General features: G+C 38.5%; 1 protein-coding gene across 3 annotated transcripts in view; it reads left to right on the top strand.

Moving 5' to 3' along the window:
- The window catches only part of ARFGEF1 (ARF guanine nucleotide exchange factor 1), an 88,529-nt gene that overhangs the window by 5,802 nt on the left and 63,281 nt on the right, over nucleotides 1–19,446 (top strand). The window contains exon 1 of one of the 3 annotated variants that reach the window (XM_071737714.1): nucleotides 3,737–3,755. The exons of the other annotated variants lie outside the window; for them this stretch is intronic. The gene's annotated coding sequence lies outside the window, so the exon portion shown is untranslated. Of the gene's footprint in view, nucleotides 1–3,736; nucleotides 3,756–19,446 lie in introns of those variants that run through there. 3 annotated transcript variants of the gene reach the window in all.

Raw genomic sequence — 19,446 nt, 5'->3', positions numbered from 1 at the left:
CAACTTGTTCAGTTGTCAGGGGGGTTTGTCACATCGGTGTTCAGAGGGAGGGAAACATCAGCCACTGGTCTTCTAGTTGGTTTTTTCCTTGTTTTTGGCAAAACTCCCATCGGAAACATTGGGCTCACAAAGAGGAGCTAGATGAAGAAGCCTTGTCCTCTTCTTCTTGCCTACCAGTTTTGTATTTTTCAGTGATATTGATATTTTTATCAAGTTGCTGATTACTTAGTACTTTAAACAAATGCTGCCAGGAGCCTGGGAAGTAAGGCCAGCAAATTCGTACATGACTCATTTAGTTCTGCAGCAGCCAGCAGTAGATTGGTGAGTCTGACTTGAGCAGGCAGGGGAAAGGGAGTTTTGTGTTTTCCCCAGCAAGTCAGAGAGTTTTCCTGTATGATGTGTAAATTGGTGGTTTGCTGGGATAAAATATTTACATCTGGGAAAGACAGCTACTGTCTGTGGAGCATCAGCAATTGAAGTGACTTGGGAATCGTAACTGCAGATATGGAGGAAGGAGGGAGCTGTCAAGGAAATAGAATCAAGTAAGTTTGTTTGTTATCTGTTACAGATTCTGAAACTCTTGCTCTGTGTGTGTCTGAAAACAAAAAATATGATTTAACTGATTTGGTCGGGTGGATAGAGAGAAGTATTCTGTGATTAGCTGGCAGGTAGTAACATGTCCTAGCCATGAGTTAGTAATAGAAGAAATTATAGGCTACTGTTGGGCAACTCAAAGCTTTAAGAAAAATCACATACATACACAAAGTCTCCAAACAACCAGGGAAAACATAAAATACTTCTGTGGGATTTTAAAGAAAGAGGATATTGTAAGAAGACAATTGAATAAATGCTAATGTTCTGTTTCTGTGAAAAAACACCTAGTGTCAGAACTTCAAAAAAAAATCCACTTTGAGCATATACATTTTATAGCTAACTTAAAGGAAGAGAAGTGTTAAATAAAAAGTGCTTTGAGGAATAAGCTAGGTGAAACTTGATACTTCTCATTTTGAGTATAAATGTAAAAGAGCTACTATAAATAGGTCTGTCAGGTCCCAGAGTTTGAAACTCCTGGCAGAACTCCTTTATTGATTTCTAATCAATCTTGGGACACTGAGGAAATTCCAAAAGACTGGAAGACATCTACTACTGTGCCAGCACTGTTAAAATGATGAATAGGATGACCTAGGTAACTATTACTGTATTGGCCTAATGTTGATCCCAGGCCAAGGTAGTGGAGTAGTTAGTTGATAGCTGATGTGAGAACAAAAATAGCACTCTGCAAGGATTTTAGAAAGATACTTGAAAGAAAAGTCCTCTAGCAGTTTTGATATAGATTATAAGGTGTTTCCCCCACATTTTAGCCTTCTCTAACTCCTGTGCTCTTCAGTTCTTCATTCTGTGTGATTGGAAGTAAAAACTGACAAAAGGACAGGAAAAGGCTTGATAAAATTTCATTTGAATTGATAAATATTGACAAATTTTGTTAGCTTTTTTCCCCATTTTTCGTATTGCTTCTTTCAGCTTTTAGGCATTCTTCTTGGTGTTGAGGATTTTCCTTTGGTTTCTTTGGGGGGTTCTGGGCTTCATTTTGGTTTTCTTTATTTTCAAGTTTTGTATTTTAGTTTTCAGTGTGGATGTATAAGATGATAGGGGTTGAGTTGGGAAGCAGGAATTTTTAAAGTAACTAAAAGTGTTGAGGAATCTGAGCTCTTAGTATGACTTCAGTCAAGAGCAGCTTGGAATTTTGGATAGGAAATGTGGAGGCCGTACGATGGTTTGGGTTGCAAGGGGCTTTAAAGATGACCCAGTTCCGACCCTCTGCATGGGCAGGGACACCTCCCACTAGGCCAGGTTGCTCAAGGCCTCATCCAACCTGGCCTTGAACATTTCCAGGGAGGGGGCAGCCACAGTTTCTCTGGGCAACCTGTGCCAGTGTCTCACCATGTTCACAGTAAAGAATTTATTCCTAATATCCAATCTACATCCACCCTCTTTAAGTTCAAAACTGTTTTCCCTTGTCCTATCACTATATGATCTTGTGTAAAGTCCTTCTCCAAGTTTTCCTGTAGTCCCTTTAAGGTACTGGAGGGCCTTTTTGGAGCCTTCTCTTCTCTAGACTGAACAAGCCCAATTCTCCCAGCCTGTCTTCTAGGTGAGGTGCTCCAGCCCTCTGATCATCTTTGTGGGCTCTCCTTTGGACTTGCTCTAAGAGTTCCTTGTCCTTCCTGTGTTGGGATCTCATGAACTGGACACAGTAATCAAGTAAGTCTCATGAGAAGTGGAGTAGAGAGGCAGAGTCACCTCCCTTGTCACAGAATCTGCTGCGTTAGAAGGGACCCATTAGGATCATCAAATCCAACTCCTGTCCCCTATTAGGGCACCCCCAGGATCTCACCCTGTGCCTGAGAGCATCATCCAAATGTTTCTTGAACTCAGGCAGGCTTGGTGCTGTGACCACCTCCCTGGATAGCCTGTCCCACTGCTCAGCTTCCTTCTGGGTGAAAAACCTTTTCCTGATACCAGACTTAGACCTCCCCTGTATCAGCTTCCTACCATTTCCTGTCTTCAGTCACAGGAGTGCAGAACTTAATGCCAGCCCCATCTCTTCCCCTCATGAGGAAGCCATAGATTGCAAAGAGGTCACCCCTCAGCCTCCTTTTCTCCAAATTAAACAATGCAGGTGACCTCAGCTACCCCTGGTCATTTCTTCCAGACCCTTCATTCTTCTGTTGCAGCCCAGGACATGGTTGGCTTTCTGGGCTGTGAGTGTACGTCATCCAACACCTTACTTACCAACCAACAGCTGCAAGTCCTTCTTCTCCAGGCTGTAAAGAGCTTTAGCAGTAAGGGCTTTAATATTAGTCAGGCATGCTTGAAGAGCTGTACAAATTAGAGTATGAAAAAATAGCACAAGAATCAAGATTAAGTCTGTTGTTTCTATTTAGACACAGGTAGGAAAAAGTCGTGGCTTGGTTTTATTCTCTGATGTTGCAAATCTGCATATCATAAATTCTTTTCTAAAACATGCTTAAATTATAAAGCAAAATATTGTTTCAGAGATGTCTTAAATTTGGGTGTGCTTTTCAGGAGTATGTAAAAGGCAGTCACAGGAGTTGCTTAAACTGCAAAAGGGGTGATTCTGTTTTGGAAACTCCATTTTTTAAAATAAAGTCATTCTTGATTTTATGGGAATTCAAGTGTGCTTTTAAGCGTTAAGCCAAGAATTTTTCAGTAGTAGCTCAGGTAGATTCTAAAATAAAAATACAAACCCAGTCCTGAGAAGCAGAGTTAGGCTTGACTAAAGAAGTGGACAGTAGCCTTGTCTTATTTGATAAACTTGCAGGGCCTCCTGTTTTACCAGTTCAGATTCTGCTGTTCTGTGGGCATGTTGTGCTTGCTCTGTTCTAGTCTAGTATTATTTAATTTTTCTGCTAAACAGGTTTTATTCTAATTGTATTATCTAACTAGCTGTTTTATCATGCTTGGGTGTTGTGGGTTTTTTTGTCTCTTATCTCAGCTTTTTGTTCTAGAATTGTATACACGCTCCAACAGCTCAACTAAATTTTACCAAAAACAAGAGAGTCTTTTATTAAGACATTTAGGGCATGATTGCTGTGAGTTTTTTGTTTGGTTTTATAATTGTTTTCAGTTCAGAATGTTCTGTTTTTTCCCCCCCAGCATTTTTGGTACTCCGTGTATCATGTGACACAAGATTACATGGTTATTGATGCTATTTAATACTTGTTTTTGCTCAAGTAAGTAATGTTTGTTCTTCAATCTTACTTTCATTTCGTGTTTTCTTGTGTCAGGAAAAAAAGAAATTTTTAAGGTAATTGAAAATTATCTTGACATAAATTATTTTATTCAAGCCCTCTTTTTTTTCTGCTCTTAAACACAGAGGTAGATAGGTTTTAAAAAGATGATCCATTAATAATACAAATTCTAAACTCACTGTCTTCAGCACTTGCTGTTCTAGTAATTGTAACAGATTTTATAAGGTTACTCCTTTTCATTTAGAAATAAATGTGTAATTAGGTTTATAAATATTTCATGTCAAGAGATTTTATCCAGAGCTGGGCAAAGGGGTGTTTTACTGCTGCATGTTCTTAGCTGACATAAGTGTGGGACTCCTTAGTGTCAGTTTGCATTGCAGTTACTTGTCAGGAATATTTGAATGACCAACATGCATTAACATTGCAGTGTGCAGCTTTGCCATTTGAGAGAAGCTGGGGAGAACATATTTTTAGACTTGTAATTTGAGAGAGAAAAATGTTGAGATGTACTAAAGATGTTAAATAGTATTTTAGGCTACAGGGCTCTGCTGTCCAGTTGAACAGTATGAGGTACAGTTAAATAATTTCAAACCCGTAAATGAAATACAAGTAATATGGCACGGGTTTGATTTCTTTGGTAGCTTCCCATCATACTTTAGTTTTAAAACTGTGCTATAAATTAACACAGATATACTTGCACAAAACTGCACTTCTTGTGCAAGATAATAAGAATAAACTAACAGGAATGCCCTTTTAAGTGGAGAACTCTTCTGTGAAGGTGCAGTTCTGTTGTGTGTAAAACTAACAGAGCTGTGGGTGCCTAGCAAGTAACCTTGCAGGTTATAGCAGGGTGTATAAAGGGCTGGGTGGTACTATTGCATAAAATCACAGGTTTTGTCTACAGCTCAAGAAAGCTGGAAAATGCAAAGTCTTAACTTGACTCGCTTCATTTGGCTAATGGACTGTGATGTCTGCAAGAATGCTATGCTGGATCTTCTGCATTTTATGAGAAAGTGGATAGGAATAAATTAACCTCTGTGTTCATTATGCTGAAATGGAAACCGAGCTTTATAGCTCCTTTAAGTAAAACTGCTAGAATAGTGCAGATAGATTTGCATGGAAGTTTGAAAGCTGGGTAACTGCCTAAAGTCCCTGAGAGCTATGATTAAGATTTTCTTCACCTGCAATGAAATGGGACACTTGGATGCTTTATGCTTTTAAGACATGATCCTTTGTTTTGTGTGATTATGTGTGCATAATTATGCATATAAATAGATCTTGAATACTTACAAATTTTGCTGTAAAGGGAAGTATTTTTTTTTCTATAAAACAGTCTCTAACACTGTGGGGAAAACAGACTGTGGTTACTAGTGATGTTCGAAGGAGCTTAGATAGAGAAAGAAAAAGGAGCTAAGTTTGACCTCCATCCCCCAATCCTCCATTGTATTATAAAGCTCAAAATAAAATTCTGTGTACAAATTATCAGCAGTCTTTTACACTGAAGATAAATCAGCACTTTGGCCGTTCTTTCCTTGATCATGTCCTTTTCTCATGAAAGCAGAAGCTGGTGTCTGCCTGCTTGGTTGCTGTACAGGCCTTTAAATAATCAACTTGAGGCAGGTGACATGGTATTCAGATGTTTCTTACATCTACCCTTTGAGTGATAGTTTATTTTTTGCTTCTATGTAGGAGTTCACTTTAATAACATTCCTCACATTCTGCTCCAGACCAGAAATCCCCTTTTCCCCCTGCCAAGTTGCTCTCTGAAACTGGACGAGAGAGAGAGATGGGTGATGATGAAATACACTCACAAGGAAAGTCAGGGGATCTGAGTTTCTTTTTTTAAAGAACAATAAAGTGTAATTTTGAGGACCTTTTAAAACAGAGTTAGATATTCTTCTGCTATTTATTGCCAATATCTGTAAAACTTAAAGGATATTTTTAACTTCAGTGGTTTATTTTTGTGTGCAGCTTTGACCTGTATCAGTGCTTGCACTGATGATTCATAACTGACTTTTGCAAAAGATTTCAAACTCTGTAGAGGTAGAAATGGCTGAAATAGTTTTATATACCAGTGACTTAAATAATAATAATAATAATAATAATAAAGTCTTGCATAGCACAGATGAAATGTATTAGACGTGATCTAATAGATGCCTGATGAGCACTAGCTGGTGGTGGAAGATGTTTGCATTTGATCACAAATAGATTGCTTAGAAATAGCCACAGTATTATGTACTGGTTTCTGAAATAGAAAGAAACAGCCATTATTTTGATATCACCAAATAGAAAGACCAAGTATCCTTTTATACTAGAAAAAGTGATTTTGGATTTTTTTTTACTGGCTAATGGGGTTTACGACAGCTTTTATTTACACGTGTCCTGCAATGTTCTGAAAGAACAAGGAGGGGCACAGTCTCAGTGCAGTATGATGTGTGATTACTCATTAAAAAAAAGTGTGTTTGTGTGTATGTATATATAAACCATTAGTGTAGTTGATGCCATAATTTTTCATAATAATTCATTGTGAACTCGTGGATTCCATAAGTACGGAACTGAGTACTTTCAGTGTCATGTTCTTCACAGCTTTGGTAAGCAGTGGTAAAGGAAGCACTTCTTTATCATACAGCATACAATGTGGGTGGAGTTAACAGTATTGTGTAGTGGTGACCTTTTTAAGTAATCTTCCACTTGTCTTTGAACATTTGAGAAAAGAGAGTAGTTGTCATATGAGTCTTAATGCAAGCAGTCTGAACTTTCAAAAATATTTCTTTTGGATATAAATAAAAGATAGACGGAGAATAATGGTTTCATTGTATTAACATCCTGAAGTTCTGGAGCTTTCAGAGTACTGTAATACTCATGTTTTTACTTTTGTGCATTCAGACATCTTAGTCTGAGCTGTTTGCTGTATCAGAATCTAAGAAATCAGGACTTCAGTAACAGTGTGAGCACTCTGAAAGCTTCATTGGGAAAATGTTGCATCAGAACTCCTGATTTAAAGGTTCAGGTTTCTATTTTGAATACAAAATTGAGTGAAAATTACAAAGTTGATAGGGTTGTAACCTTTTTAGGGGCATATTACAGGCATAAAAATAAACTTAAGTCCATACTTATTGCCTGTATTTTTCTTTCCAGTGTCAAATGTAGCTTGGTAAATTTGATACACAATCATAAAATTGTAGTCTCCTGGCTATCTTCTTGTATCTGGAAAAGGTGCTCATTCGCTTATGATGCTGAGCTATACCAAGAGGAAAGTGGCATAATGTGTTTTTTAATTACAAGGTTACCAGTAGTATAATAGATGTATATACTTATATGTGCCCTTTAAAGTTTTAGTGCTTGAAATGAGATTTGCAATGTCATGTATTTTGCCTCTTGTTTTTTCATCCCTGCTTTCAGATTACTTTTGAAGTTACTGTAGCGAGCAGTCTACTTAATGAGAATATGGAAATCTTTTGGCAATTTCTCAAGGTAGCTTGAATTTAGAAGGAACTTGTATTTAATTGTGAAATCTAGCTTAGTAATTTCCAGCTTCTAAATTACCTTTTAAACTACCAGTTTCCAAAAGGACAATAAATCACAGTGAGATATCTACCCACAAGGATGGAGGTTAAAAATATAATGTAGATTTTCCTGTATTACAAAGGGATCTTTTAATTTGATTCTAGTTCTTAGAACTTTACTCTGCACAAGAGCTTAGTGTCCCTGGTTGTATCTAGTCTTTGACAATGCACAGTACTTGTTGCTTTGCAGAAAAGTATATTAAACTACCTCATATACATGGAAAATTTTATAGCAAGTGATTGCCCCTGTCATCAGAATGATAATGCATGAAGGCTCCTTGCAGGGCATGGGAAGAGTTGCTACGTACACAGTTGGATCCATTTTAGCTCTGGATTTTATTTTAAAAATAAGTAAATTCTGGCAGTTAAAATAAACACCTACTTTGAGATCAGTGTACTCAGATGTCTGGCTTAGAATAATCGATCTTATATCCCGGGATTTCTTTTATTCCATGAGCCTGTTTTGTATGTGTCACACTTGTTTAATACGTTGTGTGCTTGTGCTCATGGAGGGGAGAGCAGGTATGTAATGGCTTATCTTATATTTGAAACTTGTGTGACTCCAATGCATGTAACTGTAGTAGCTGGCTATACTTTTAAAAGAATAAAGATGGGTCATCATTACTATGCACACATGCTCATTCCTGAAAAAAACTTCTAAGAAAAAACAAAGAGTGTTTGAAGAAAGTGTTTTGAAGTGTTTGAGAAAGTGGATGCGTAGCTTTTGTTCATACTGAAAGATGATTCGGGAACAAGACTGTGAAACATGATGGTCTTCTTCTGCAGCATCTCCTTGCCAGAATAAATAAAAAGCATTATTAAAACCATCTTTGGTTGTCACCATCCAAACACAAGAGCAAACAAAAGAGTAGAAAATAACAGAGAAATCTCAAGAAGTAGTTTCATCAGTAGGTAACTGTCAAAACCAAATGAGTGCTTGCATATATATGAATGCCAGAAGCCTTTAAAACTGGTCAGTTGAAATACCAGTATTTTTAAGATGAGGGATACTGCCTTAACAATCCAGGAATTAAAAGGGGTAACCTGTGAATGAGGCTTAATTTCATAGCATTAATTATGTATGTAGAGATGTTTAATTTGCTGTACTTTACAGAAAGTTGTCATGTTAGGTAAGTAAATCAACTGTGTTGACAGATAACATTCAATTAAGGTGTATTGAGCAGCTCTTGAGTTCTTCTCCAGCACTACTCAGGAATTGACTGAAGTAGCAGCTAAAAAGCTGGTCTCTAATAGTGAGCATTCTCATCATTACATGCTCAAATATATGCTAAAATATGCTAAAATTCAGCTTCATAGTAGTCATGAAAAGACTAATTAGACCACATGGGATTTTTTTAGTTAAAAAATAGGAATATTGGATTGAGAACACTTTGAAGTAGCAAAATTCTTAGAGCTAACATGCAGATGCTTTGTCATGTCTTTTGTTAACAGAGTAAGTGTATACCAGCTATAAAGGAAGGTTTATGAAGAGCCTGTTCTGAAGTTGGTAGGAACAAATTGCAAAGAAGAAAACACCCCCCTATCTTTATAGCTTGTAGATTGTAATGCTATCACAGAAGTATTTGAGGAATATAAAGATATTGCAGGTAACCAAAATACACTGTTTGCGTTGTTGTATATGGAAACTGAGAAAGTTTCCTGTAGTGGAATTATAAGGAATGAGTAAGAAAAAAAATCCCAATTTGAAGTTCAAACCAAACTTCATATTAACTCGTTAGGATTAGGACTTTTTAAAAGGTGTCTAATCTGAAATTGCTGAACTGTTAGAGCGCAGAATATTAGAATTTCATTGGTTGCTAATAAAACAGTGGGAGGTACTAAAGATGGAGTAGCATTTATCTTTTTGGTTTTCATGGTTTTTTTTGGTTTTGTTTTTTTTTTAAGGACTTAGGGAATAGAGAAATCCTGAGAACTTCAGACTGGCAAGTCTGAACTTTAGCAAGGAATAAAGCTGGTGGAGAACAGTATGGGTGTGTGTGCTGTGGTGATGAAGAGCTGTTGCAGGCTTTGCAGAGGGGAAGTTTACCATCACAAATCTGTAAAGTAGGGTGGATGGATTATCATACACTCAGCTACACACTCAATTTCCCAGTAAATCTCAACCAGGTTGCTCACCCAAGGTTCTTGAAGGCACTGAAATGTCAAGGAGTAGAAGTTCTGCTTTCTGCTTTCCCATCTGAGAGTTATTTTAGTTTGTAGAGGTTCATGGTGTTTTGGGGTGAATTGTAAGGTGGCAGATGCTGCCAAAAGAATATACCTAAAAGAGTGAAAACAACCTATTAAAAACCATGGTTGTGCTCTACTGACCCACTTGATAGAGTGGCAAACATTGAGTGTTGAGAAATGCAGGCTGATTTGTATGAGTAAAAGAGGGGAAGTGGAGGAGGAAACTGGTCTCAATTGAACATGAACAAACACGAGCTCTAAGTAAAACTTCTGTCCATTGGGAAGGGAAAGAATTTGTGTCACTGTGAATGATTCCATTAAAATACTGATTTGTTTATCAAAAAGAGAAGTATGAAAACAGAAATTAAGCTGTTACACTATTTTATAAAGATAGCACGTATTCTGTGTGTAGTTCTGCTCTCTGCTGCCTCCTAAAAAGACAGTGGCCTTAGAAATTATGCACGTGGGCATCAATAATGATGATTGAAAGTATGGAATGTCTTATAGAGGAGATAAAGCAGATGCTTCCTGAAGGGAGAAAAATGAGGAAGATGGGAAGCTTGTAAGTGTAGACATGAAGAGAGAATGATTGTGATTTCTCATTATGCTGATCTGTAGATCGTGAAAAAACGTGGTTTATTTAAAGTTTAAATGGTTTTTAAAGCGATTAAAATGAAAATTTAGCAGGAGTTGTCAAACCTGAGGAACAGTCTTGGCGCTTGAAGAAGCCAAGTTATAGATGGCTACATGCTGGTAGGAGGGGGCTACTGCAGTATTCTTACGGTGTTTTTCATCTGCATTTACTTAAGCATACGCCACTGGGCCACTGTGGAAGCAAAATACAGTCTACAAATATCAAGGGTTTAAAAAAAAATTTGTTGCTTTTGTATATTTTTTGTCCAATTCAGGCAGGTGGTTTTAGGTTTGATTTCTGTTTTTGTTCCCCAGTTCTGAAAAAGTAAATGAACTTAATTTAAGAACTTGAGATAGGGATGCTATGGTTCTGTTTGCATCTTTGCAACACAGATGTTCTTACGGATTTCATGGAACATTCTTTGTTTGTCAAACTTGATTAGTTGCCTTTGTTCCTCTTGGTTGAAATTAATTTTCATTTAGTTCCATTCTGTCTGCGCTCTGTGTTAAAACAACTTTTGAGCATTGAGTAGTGCAGAAGTTAAAAAAATGTTCATAAGTTATCTTTATTATTTTCTGTATTAAAGTGCATATTTAACTGCAAAGGAAAAAGAAACTTAACTAAATGGACTAGAGCTGCTGCATGCAAATCCCTGCCTTAAACCATGAAATGAAGATGAAAATACTGGTTTTCTGGGAATGGCATCTAAATTGAAGATAAGCTAATTCTGTAATTAAACTTTGTATGTAGGTGTAAAAAGCCACATTGATTATGAAGTAGGAAGAACCAAATCTATGCACAAGGTGAGCTCAGCTGCTGAAAGATACACTGCAGCTTGATTTCCCAATTTATATTTGACTAGGCCTTATAAATTTGATTCACAACCAAAATATGCAAGAGAAAATATAATCTTTATGTTTACAATTGTAGTACTGTGACTAAAATAAGAGAGTATTGGTGCTGAGATAAAATTGAGAAACTGGCTTTGTGACTTTAATTAGTGTTTGTTCCGTAACTAGGTTGTTGATTCTGTCAGGAGAGCATAAACTTTGGAAACAGGACTTAGTTAAAGAGTAAGATGCCTAAGGTTAGTGCCCTTCGTATAGATTGTATCTCTTGTATTCCAGTAATTATATTGATTGGCTTTCTTCTTGCTTAGGCTTGGGAGAGTGCTTGGGCAAGTCCTAAAGCACACCTCTAGCCTTGTCTGGGCTGTGCAGCCTCCTCAGGTGTTGATGGCATTGAGGACTTGGACTTACAGGCAGATAGCAAGCCTGGAAACAGGTTCGAACATCTTGTTTACCAGACTGAATCCTACCTTGAATGCACCTTTTTTTTCTTTCTTGACATACATTCTGTTGAATGTTTACAATGGCTTTTCAGTTGTCAATACAAACAATTAAAAATGTTAATTGAATTTGAAGACTTGCCCAGATACTTAAGAGGCTTTTTTCTACTCATGACATAGCTTGACTGCAAGTGAAGATATTCTTGTGTAACAGAAGTCTTTTGGAAATGTGTAAAGCCATAGAGAAGTCCAGATTGCATGGGACCTATGGAGATTATCTGTTGAAAGCAGGGCCTTAAATTAGGTTGAGAGCCCTATCAAGCAGTAGTGTAATTCCAGTGAGAGAGACTCTGCTACTTCTCTGTGCAGCCTGTTCCTTGCATAGATGTTACCAAGGGTAATAAATAGTCATCACTACATCAGGCTGTGCAGAAATTTCTCGTTTACAGGGCTGGATATCCTTGAAAAATTCAGCAATGATATTGTAGATGGGTGAGCTAATTTCCTACTACCGGGTTTTTGGTTTTTTTGCGTCAGGCTGCTCATATTTGCCTGCGTTGAACTTAAAGGTCAAACTTGAAGAAGGTCTTCAGAGGGAAGTTCATTGTGTCCTTTCAGATTGCAGGACTTTGTTCTGGATCTATTTAATTTCAGATATGTATTTCAGACAGATGGAAGTTATTTGATAGAAAATGCTTCCTTATTTCAAATGTAATTTTGTGTCTGCAAAATACGTATCTGCCGCTAGCATTTTTGTTATTTTGGCACAAACTTGTACTTTTCCAAGCAGAGCATAAAGGATATGCCTGAGTTTCTGATCTTAAAAATGAGGGAAACTTGCCTACTGTGTTAAGGTGGGAGCAGGGGGGAAACCCAGCTTGACATGAAGAGGCACAAGGTACATTACCACAAGCTTGCCTTCTTTTTGTAAGAAATTATGCTACATTTCTTTCATACCTGATTAGTATTCTGACTGGAGTTTCAGTCATGACCTGTCTTCTGATTCAAACTATTAGATAAATGTTTGTGGTGTTGCCTGTGTTCTTAGTTAAAACTTCCTCTGCAAGTTATAGTCTAGATAGATCTAGGGAGTAAAAATCACATGATATATGGAGATTTTGTGTGTGTGCATATATACAGAGAGATACGGATATATAAAATGAACATTTTTGAGAGATACATAGTTATTAATATTTACTTTCCACTATGAATCTGAAGTAGCTATACTATATTCAGTGTTCAGAGGGGAAAATACAATGACCTACATCCAAGTTAACTTCTTAAATGTTTCAGCTAAAGAACTGAGGTGGCTTTTGACCTCTGAATTTCAGAGGGTGGCATATCAAGCTGCTGTGGCAAATTAAGAGTTATTGATCATAGAATCACAGAATCTGTCATGTTGTCAGAGACCCTTGGGATCATCGAGTCCAACCATCATCCCTAATCTACAAAGTTCTCCTCTAAACCATATCCCCCAACACCACAACTAAACAACCCTTAAACACATCCAGGGATGGCAACTCAGTGAGATGATTCAACATCTCTAGAACTAGGCAAACGTGTGTCACAATCTTAAACAGAGCTACTACTAACAGAACCCAACACACTCAGAGAGCTTCTGCAGTCGCATTCTTAGATGCAGTACAAGATATGGTTCTGCTGACTGAAGCAGATACTCATTTAAAGGAACGAGTGAATATTTGAGAAAATTCATGGAGAGAACTGGACATACTCAGCGCATCCTGTTGAGAATGTCTTATCAGCCCTGATTTTTCCCGCTCTTTTCTCTTCAGTGACTCTGCTGAGAAACTAATCTGCTGAATCAGGTAAACAATACAGGGGAGAAGGCAAGTCCAGTTATCTCATATGAACTATTCTAGAGAAATGAGAAGAGTTAGATATTATTTCAAACTACTAAATTCAATTGTTCCTCAAGGCTTACCTTCTTTCCCTCCCCCCCCCTTTGAATTTGAAACCAAGTTCAATTAATAGATTTCTCACTTTTCCTAATGAAGTTACAGGGGCTTCCAAGAACTTCATACACAGAATGCTTTGTGATGTTGAGATGCAGTGACAGAGGATGTAAATTTAAAGTCTCACTTCTTTAAAGAATTATGCTCATTATAATCCCTGTTTTATTGAATTTATAATTGGTAATGTCTTTTACCTTGATATTGGTTACTGGGATGACAGTTGTGATTCTCAGCAAGTATATTTAAAAAAATCTATTGAGGCAGAAAAGCTGCCTTTTTTTTTTCTCTCTGAAGACTAGCAATGCTTTTCTTAGTCCAGCATATTGATATTTTCATGACAGATAGTTGGCAACAACCTTTTTGTATACTAATCTGTATACCATTGCATTCAGTTGGTAAGATTGCTTTTACTGTAAATTATATTATTCTTATCTGAATAATTGTAGTATATCCTTGACCAAACTCTTCTAGGGCATCTGCCTTAATTTGCTTGTTTCTCCAGTGTTTTGTCCTCCCATACTCTCTAGTAAAGAACAAATAGCCTCCCTTGACAAGTCTTCATATTTCCTTGTTGAATTTAATTTTGTGTTCTTTCTGTAATTCCAGTCTGTTATAATTAAAAATCTGTATTTCCCCAGCACTAGTGGTAATCCTGGCTAATGCTTTTTTTTTTTTTTTTCCCTTTCCCATTTTACCCTTATCCACATGATAAAACCAGATTAAAATATTAGCCATATTTTAAAATATATTTTAAGTCAAAAACATCAACTTCTTCTTTCTTAATCCAGTGTTACTTGGTATGGGCCCTTTGCAGCTCTGTAACAGGAGGGCACTAACTGGAATAACATTGGGTGACACATTGGGTGGGCACTCTGTGTTGGGTTAGGAACTGGCTGGAGGGCCGGGCCCAGAGAGTGGTGCTGAACGGGGCTGCATCCAGTTGGCGGCCGCTCCCCAGTGGTGTCCCCCAGGGATCAGTGTTGGGCCCAGTTCCCTTTAATATCTTTATTGATGACTTAGGTGAGGGGATTTAGTCCATCATCAGCAAGTTTGCAGATGACACTAAGCTGGGGGGGGAAGTGTGGATCAGCTGGAAGGCAGGAGGGCTCTGCAGAGGGACCTGGACAGACTGGAGAGTTGGGCTGATTCCAACGGGATGAGGTTCAACAAGGCCAAGTGCTGGGTCCTGCACTTTGGCCACAACAACCCCATGGGGAGCTCCAGGCTGGGGACAGAGTGGTTGGAGAGCAGCCAGGCAGAAAGGGACCTGGGAGTCTGGATTGACAGGAAGCTGAACATGAGCCAACAGTGTGCCCAGGTGGCCAAGAAGGCCAATGGCATCCTGGCCTGTATCAGGAACAGCGTGGCCAGCAGGTCCAAGGAAGTGATTCTGCCCCTGTACTCAGCGCTGGTGAGGCCACACCTTGAGTCCTGTGTCCAGTTCTGGGCCCCTCAGTTTAGGAAGGATATCGAGGTCCTGGAGCAGGTCCAAAGGAGGGCAACCAGGCTGGTGAAGGGACTCCAGCACAGATCCTATGAGGAGAGGCTGAGGGAGCTGGGGCTGTTCAGCCTGAAGAAGAGGAGGCTCAGAGGAGACCTCATCACTCTCTGCAACTCCCTGAAAGGAGGGTGTAGCCAGGTGGGGGTTGGTCTCTTTTCCCAGGCAACTCTCAGCAAGACAAGAGGGCATGGTCTCAAGTTGTGCCAGGGGAGGTTTAGGCTGGACATTAGAAAGAATTTATTTACTGAGAGGGTGATCAGACATTGGAATGGGCTGCCCAGGGAAGTGGTGGATTCTCCGTCCCTGGAGATATTTAAAAAGAGACTGGATGTGGCACTCAGTGCCATGGTCTGGTAACTGCAGCGGTAGTGGCTCAAGGGTTGGACTTGATGATCTCTGAGGTCCCTTCCAACCCAGCCAATTCTAGGATTCTATGATTCAGGAGGAAAGGGATAGTAAGTGGCAAAAAGGATTGTGATGCTTAATACCTTGAACAGCATTCCAAGTTTTTCTTGCTGAGTATCATAGAATGATTTGACTTGGAAGAGACATTAAAGATCATCTAGTTCCAAATCCCCTTTATGGGCAGGGATATCTCCCACTGGGCCAGGTTACTCAAAGCCCCATCCAACCTGGCCTTGAACACTTCAAGGGAGAGGGCATTCACAGCATCTCTGCAAACTCTTCTGGTTTAAAGTCATTATCCCTCATCCTATCACTATATACCCTTGTAAAAAGTCCCTCCCCAGCTTTCCTGTAGGCTGCTTCAGGTACTGGAAGGCAGCTACAAGGTTTCCCCAGAGCCTTCTCCAGGCTGAACAGCCTCTCTCAGACTGTCCTCATAGAAAAGGTGTTCCCACCCTCTGATCTTCATCATGGCCCTCCTCTGGACTCACTCCAACAATTCCATGTTCTTCCTATGTTGGGGGCTGCAGAATTGGACACAGTACTCAAGATGGGGTCTCACAAGAGTGAAGTAGAGGGGAAGAATCACCTCCTGTGACCTGTTAGCCACACATCATTTGGTGCAGCCCAGGATACAGTTGGCTTTCTAGGCTGCCAGTGCACATTTCTGGCTCATGTTGTGTACTTTTTGTTCTGCATTGTACTTGACTCATATGTCTGCATAGGATATATACGTTGCTTATTTTCTTTAAGCACCAAAAAATACAAAAGAATTAAAAAAAAAAAACTGAGTGAAGTTATACTGTTTTCAATATGTGCTACATTTCTCGTTATTTGGATAGCTGTTGCTGTCTTTGTATGTTGGAGTTGTAGCCATTAGAATCAGGTTTTACACAATTCACAGGGATTTTAACATACGACATGAGAAAGAAGGGTCAGAAAACACTATATACGTTGTGTATTTAAAGAGGAATATATAGCTTCATGCTTTGCCCCCCTTAGCTGATCAAAAAACCTTCTTGGCCTTGCAAAACTTACTTCATCACAAAAAGTTCCAGTGCTTGTGAAACATAGTGGGTAAACCTCATAAAGTTTTGCAGTATATTTATTCCAGTGTGGACATCCACTGCAATGGGCAGTTCTGCTCCAGCTCTTCCTTCCTAAAATGAGTTACAACATAGCAGGTGTGGCAACTTGTGGTCATGCAGCTCTACAGTGAGTTGAAATGGCTCACTGGCCCAATGAAAATTGAAATTATCAAACTGTTTAAACTGTGCTTTTGGGGGGATTGTGTAAGGAATGTACAAGTAGGCACAAAGAGACAGAATTAAGAGAATTAAGAGAAACCACTGGTCACCCTAAGCTGGAATGGAAGCATACTGGAAAATTGGAACTCTGGACAAGATCCTTTCTATAACCTAGTTAGGTGATTGTGTATGTGGTAAGCAGCTAAATTGCTTATATATTAGTGCACCTTTTCTGCAACTTCTGTCACAAGCCTTGAGCATGAAACCCATATAAGGTATAATCTAGTGGGAGAAGGTATGAAAAATGGCTGGAACAACATATTGGAAAGGTGTGCCCTGCTTGATTAAAATAAATGTACATGGCTATTGGCTTGTTGTAATTGAGTTTAAAGATGAAAATGAAAAGTCTGTTTCCATTCTTGGATTTTGATCTAAGTATAAGAAATTTCTTTTGAGATGAAGACAAAAGTTTGGATACTGCTGGGAGTTTGTAGTAGGTTTAATAGAGGATGGAGGCTCATGTGATATTGATAGGAAGCAGAGGGATTTACTGCAGCAGGGAATGGGTTTTTGTAAATGCTAACAATAACTACAGTTTGGCTATCCTTGACCTGGATGTATGTCACCCATCCCGTTCTTCTTAAGTAGTCAGCAAAGCAACTTGTTAGCAGTGTCAACTTGGTTTAGCAAGTAGGAAGCTTATTACAGAAAATCTAGTCATAAAACCCCATTTGATTGAATTACTCTGAATTAATTTTAAGCTGAATGAGGCCACTAGAGTAGGTTCTGCTTTTGAGAAGATTTGCCAGTGATTCTGTCTTTGAAAATGTCATACCTAATGAGCTGAAGGAGCAGGTAGTGAGGTTAGCTGAGTGGAGACAGGTTGGTCAGCTTCCAAGTATTTACATCAGAGCTGCATATTCCCAAAGGATACGATATCATGAGCAGCAACATAAGGGTTACTGTCCTTTGAATGGCAGGTATGAAAGTAGAGAAAATACTTCAGTAGGATTTGCTGCAGACCTTTAATGTATTGGAAAACACAATGTGGAAAGGAGCAACATGTAATATTTCTGTCTTATATTAGCATACTTTAGAGGATTAATGTAATCTAAAGTTGAAGCACCTCACCTGTACAAAGTCTGTATTAATTGCTTTTGGTTTTTTACTTTGTGTGTGTGTGTGTACACCTAAATACTTCTCTACACGCTTCAAAGGTTGCTCCTGAATTTTCTAAGCTGATTAGATCTTACTTAGTATTTCAGTTGATTAGAAGGCTTTCAGGGTTTTGTTGAGCACAAGAAAGAGGAACTACACAGTATTTAATCAAGAATTATTAGACTCAAAATGTAACTGCTGTTGCAAACTCTTCTTAAATTTTTAGTCTAATTAATCTTGCTTCCTTAGGTACTCCTTCAATACCTGTAAAAATGAAGCTGCAGCAGTGTAATGCATTGGAATGGAAAGCAAGTGGAATTGTTCAGATATTCTTCTAAGGTTGTTTTGTTTGTCTGTGCAAGAGTTATTTGCTATTATGTGCTACGTGAAGACCATAGCGATGACTTTGTTAAATCTGCATGAAGCTTTGCTCTTCTGTGTCCATGTGCCTTAGCTCTGAGAGCTGTAATTTTGCAGTTCAAGGAAACTAAGAATGAAAGGTTAGTTGACCCCAGCAAATAACAGCAGTCATAAGAATAGATGTCTAAATAAACTGTAACAGGATCTATACTAAGGACTGGAGTCAGGATTTTTGAGGGGGTAGACAGACACATGGTTCTCTACAGCTGGGAGAATGCACACAGGTGAAATTCACACTTTCCATGTGCTGTGTCCTTGCACCCGTCTCTGTTTTTTCCAAACCTGTTTCTTTTTTTGTTAGCTTCCTGGATAAAAACAAAGAACAAAATCTACACCCCTGAATGCCCCGTGCTGCTATCAGGCTTTTCTTGGAGTAGGCTTTTTTTTCTCCATCTTAGAGTCACTGTGTTTATGAGAATTTGAGGGAAGGGAGGATACCTCTCTAGATCTCCTAGAAGATATCATGGAGAGGGCTGTTTATAGGGCATATAGGAGGACACAGTGCTATGACAGCACCTTGGGAATTCCATTTGAGAAGCAGTTTCAGATTTCATAGGGAATAGTTTATTCTGCAGGCTACCTAAAATACCAAGCATTTCAGTGCTGTCTTCCTACAATGAATATGCATACACTGTTACCGGTTTTAGGCAAGCCAACCAGATTTGATAAATTAAGGGAATAACAGTTTTATACTAAACTGTTTAATTATTCTATAGTAATCCGACATCCTAGTCAGGCTTTTTATAAAGCTTTCATGTTTTTTTTTTTTTTGGTCTGCATACTATTTACATACATTGATAGAGATTAATGTTGAAGAGAGGTGGTTTAAGAATTACTGAAGGTTGATTATACTGCTACAGTTAAAAAAAGAAATAGGAAAGAAAAATACCATAACCTAAGTTTGCTTCTCCATACATACTCAGTACAAGAAAACATAAAGAAACTGCAGTATTTCAGAATTCAGTGTTCAGAAGCATTGAGTGAGGCAGAGGCTCTGTCACAGAAAGAATAAAGCTGGAGGCCTGGAGAAAATTCCTGTGAATTGTGTGTACTTGGCACTGTTTGCCTCTTGACAAACTCTCAGCTTTGTGGGAGACCTTTTTTTTTTTTTTTGACCCTGCTTCAACGTAACAGCAAATATCAAGAAACCAAGTTGATTTGTATATTTATCTAGAAATAGATTCTTATAACTCATTGGGGGAAAATACACTTACTACAGTCCAATTGGAAATTTTTCTCTTCAAGAGGAGATTGATTCTGGGAATGTTTTTTTATTCCCATAATGTTTGTATGG

This window comes from Heliangelus exortis, chromosome 2 (genome assembly GCF_036169615.1).
Source record: "Heliangelus exortis chromosome 2, bHelExo1.hap1, whole genome shotgun sequence".
Lineage (NCBI taxonomy): Eukaryota > Metazoa > Chordata > Aves > Apodiformes > Trochilidae > Heliangelus > Heliangelus exortis.
This window is presented reverse-complemented; position numbering and strand designations above follow the sequence as displayed.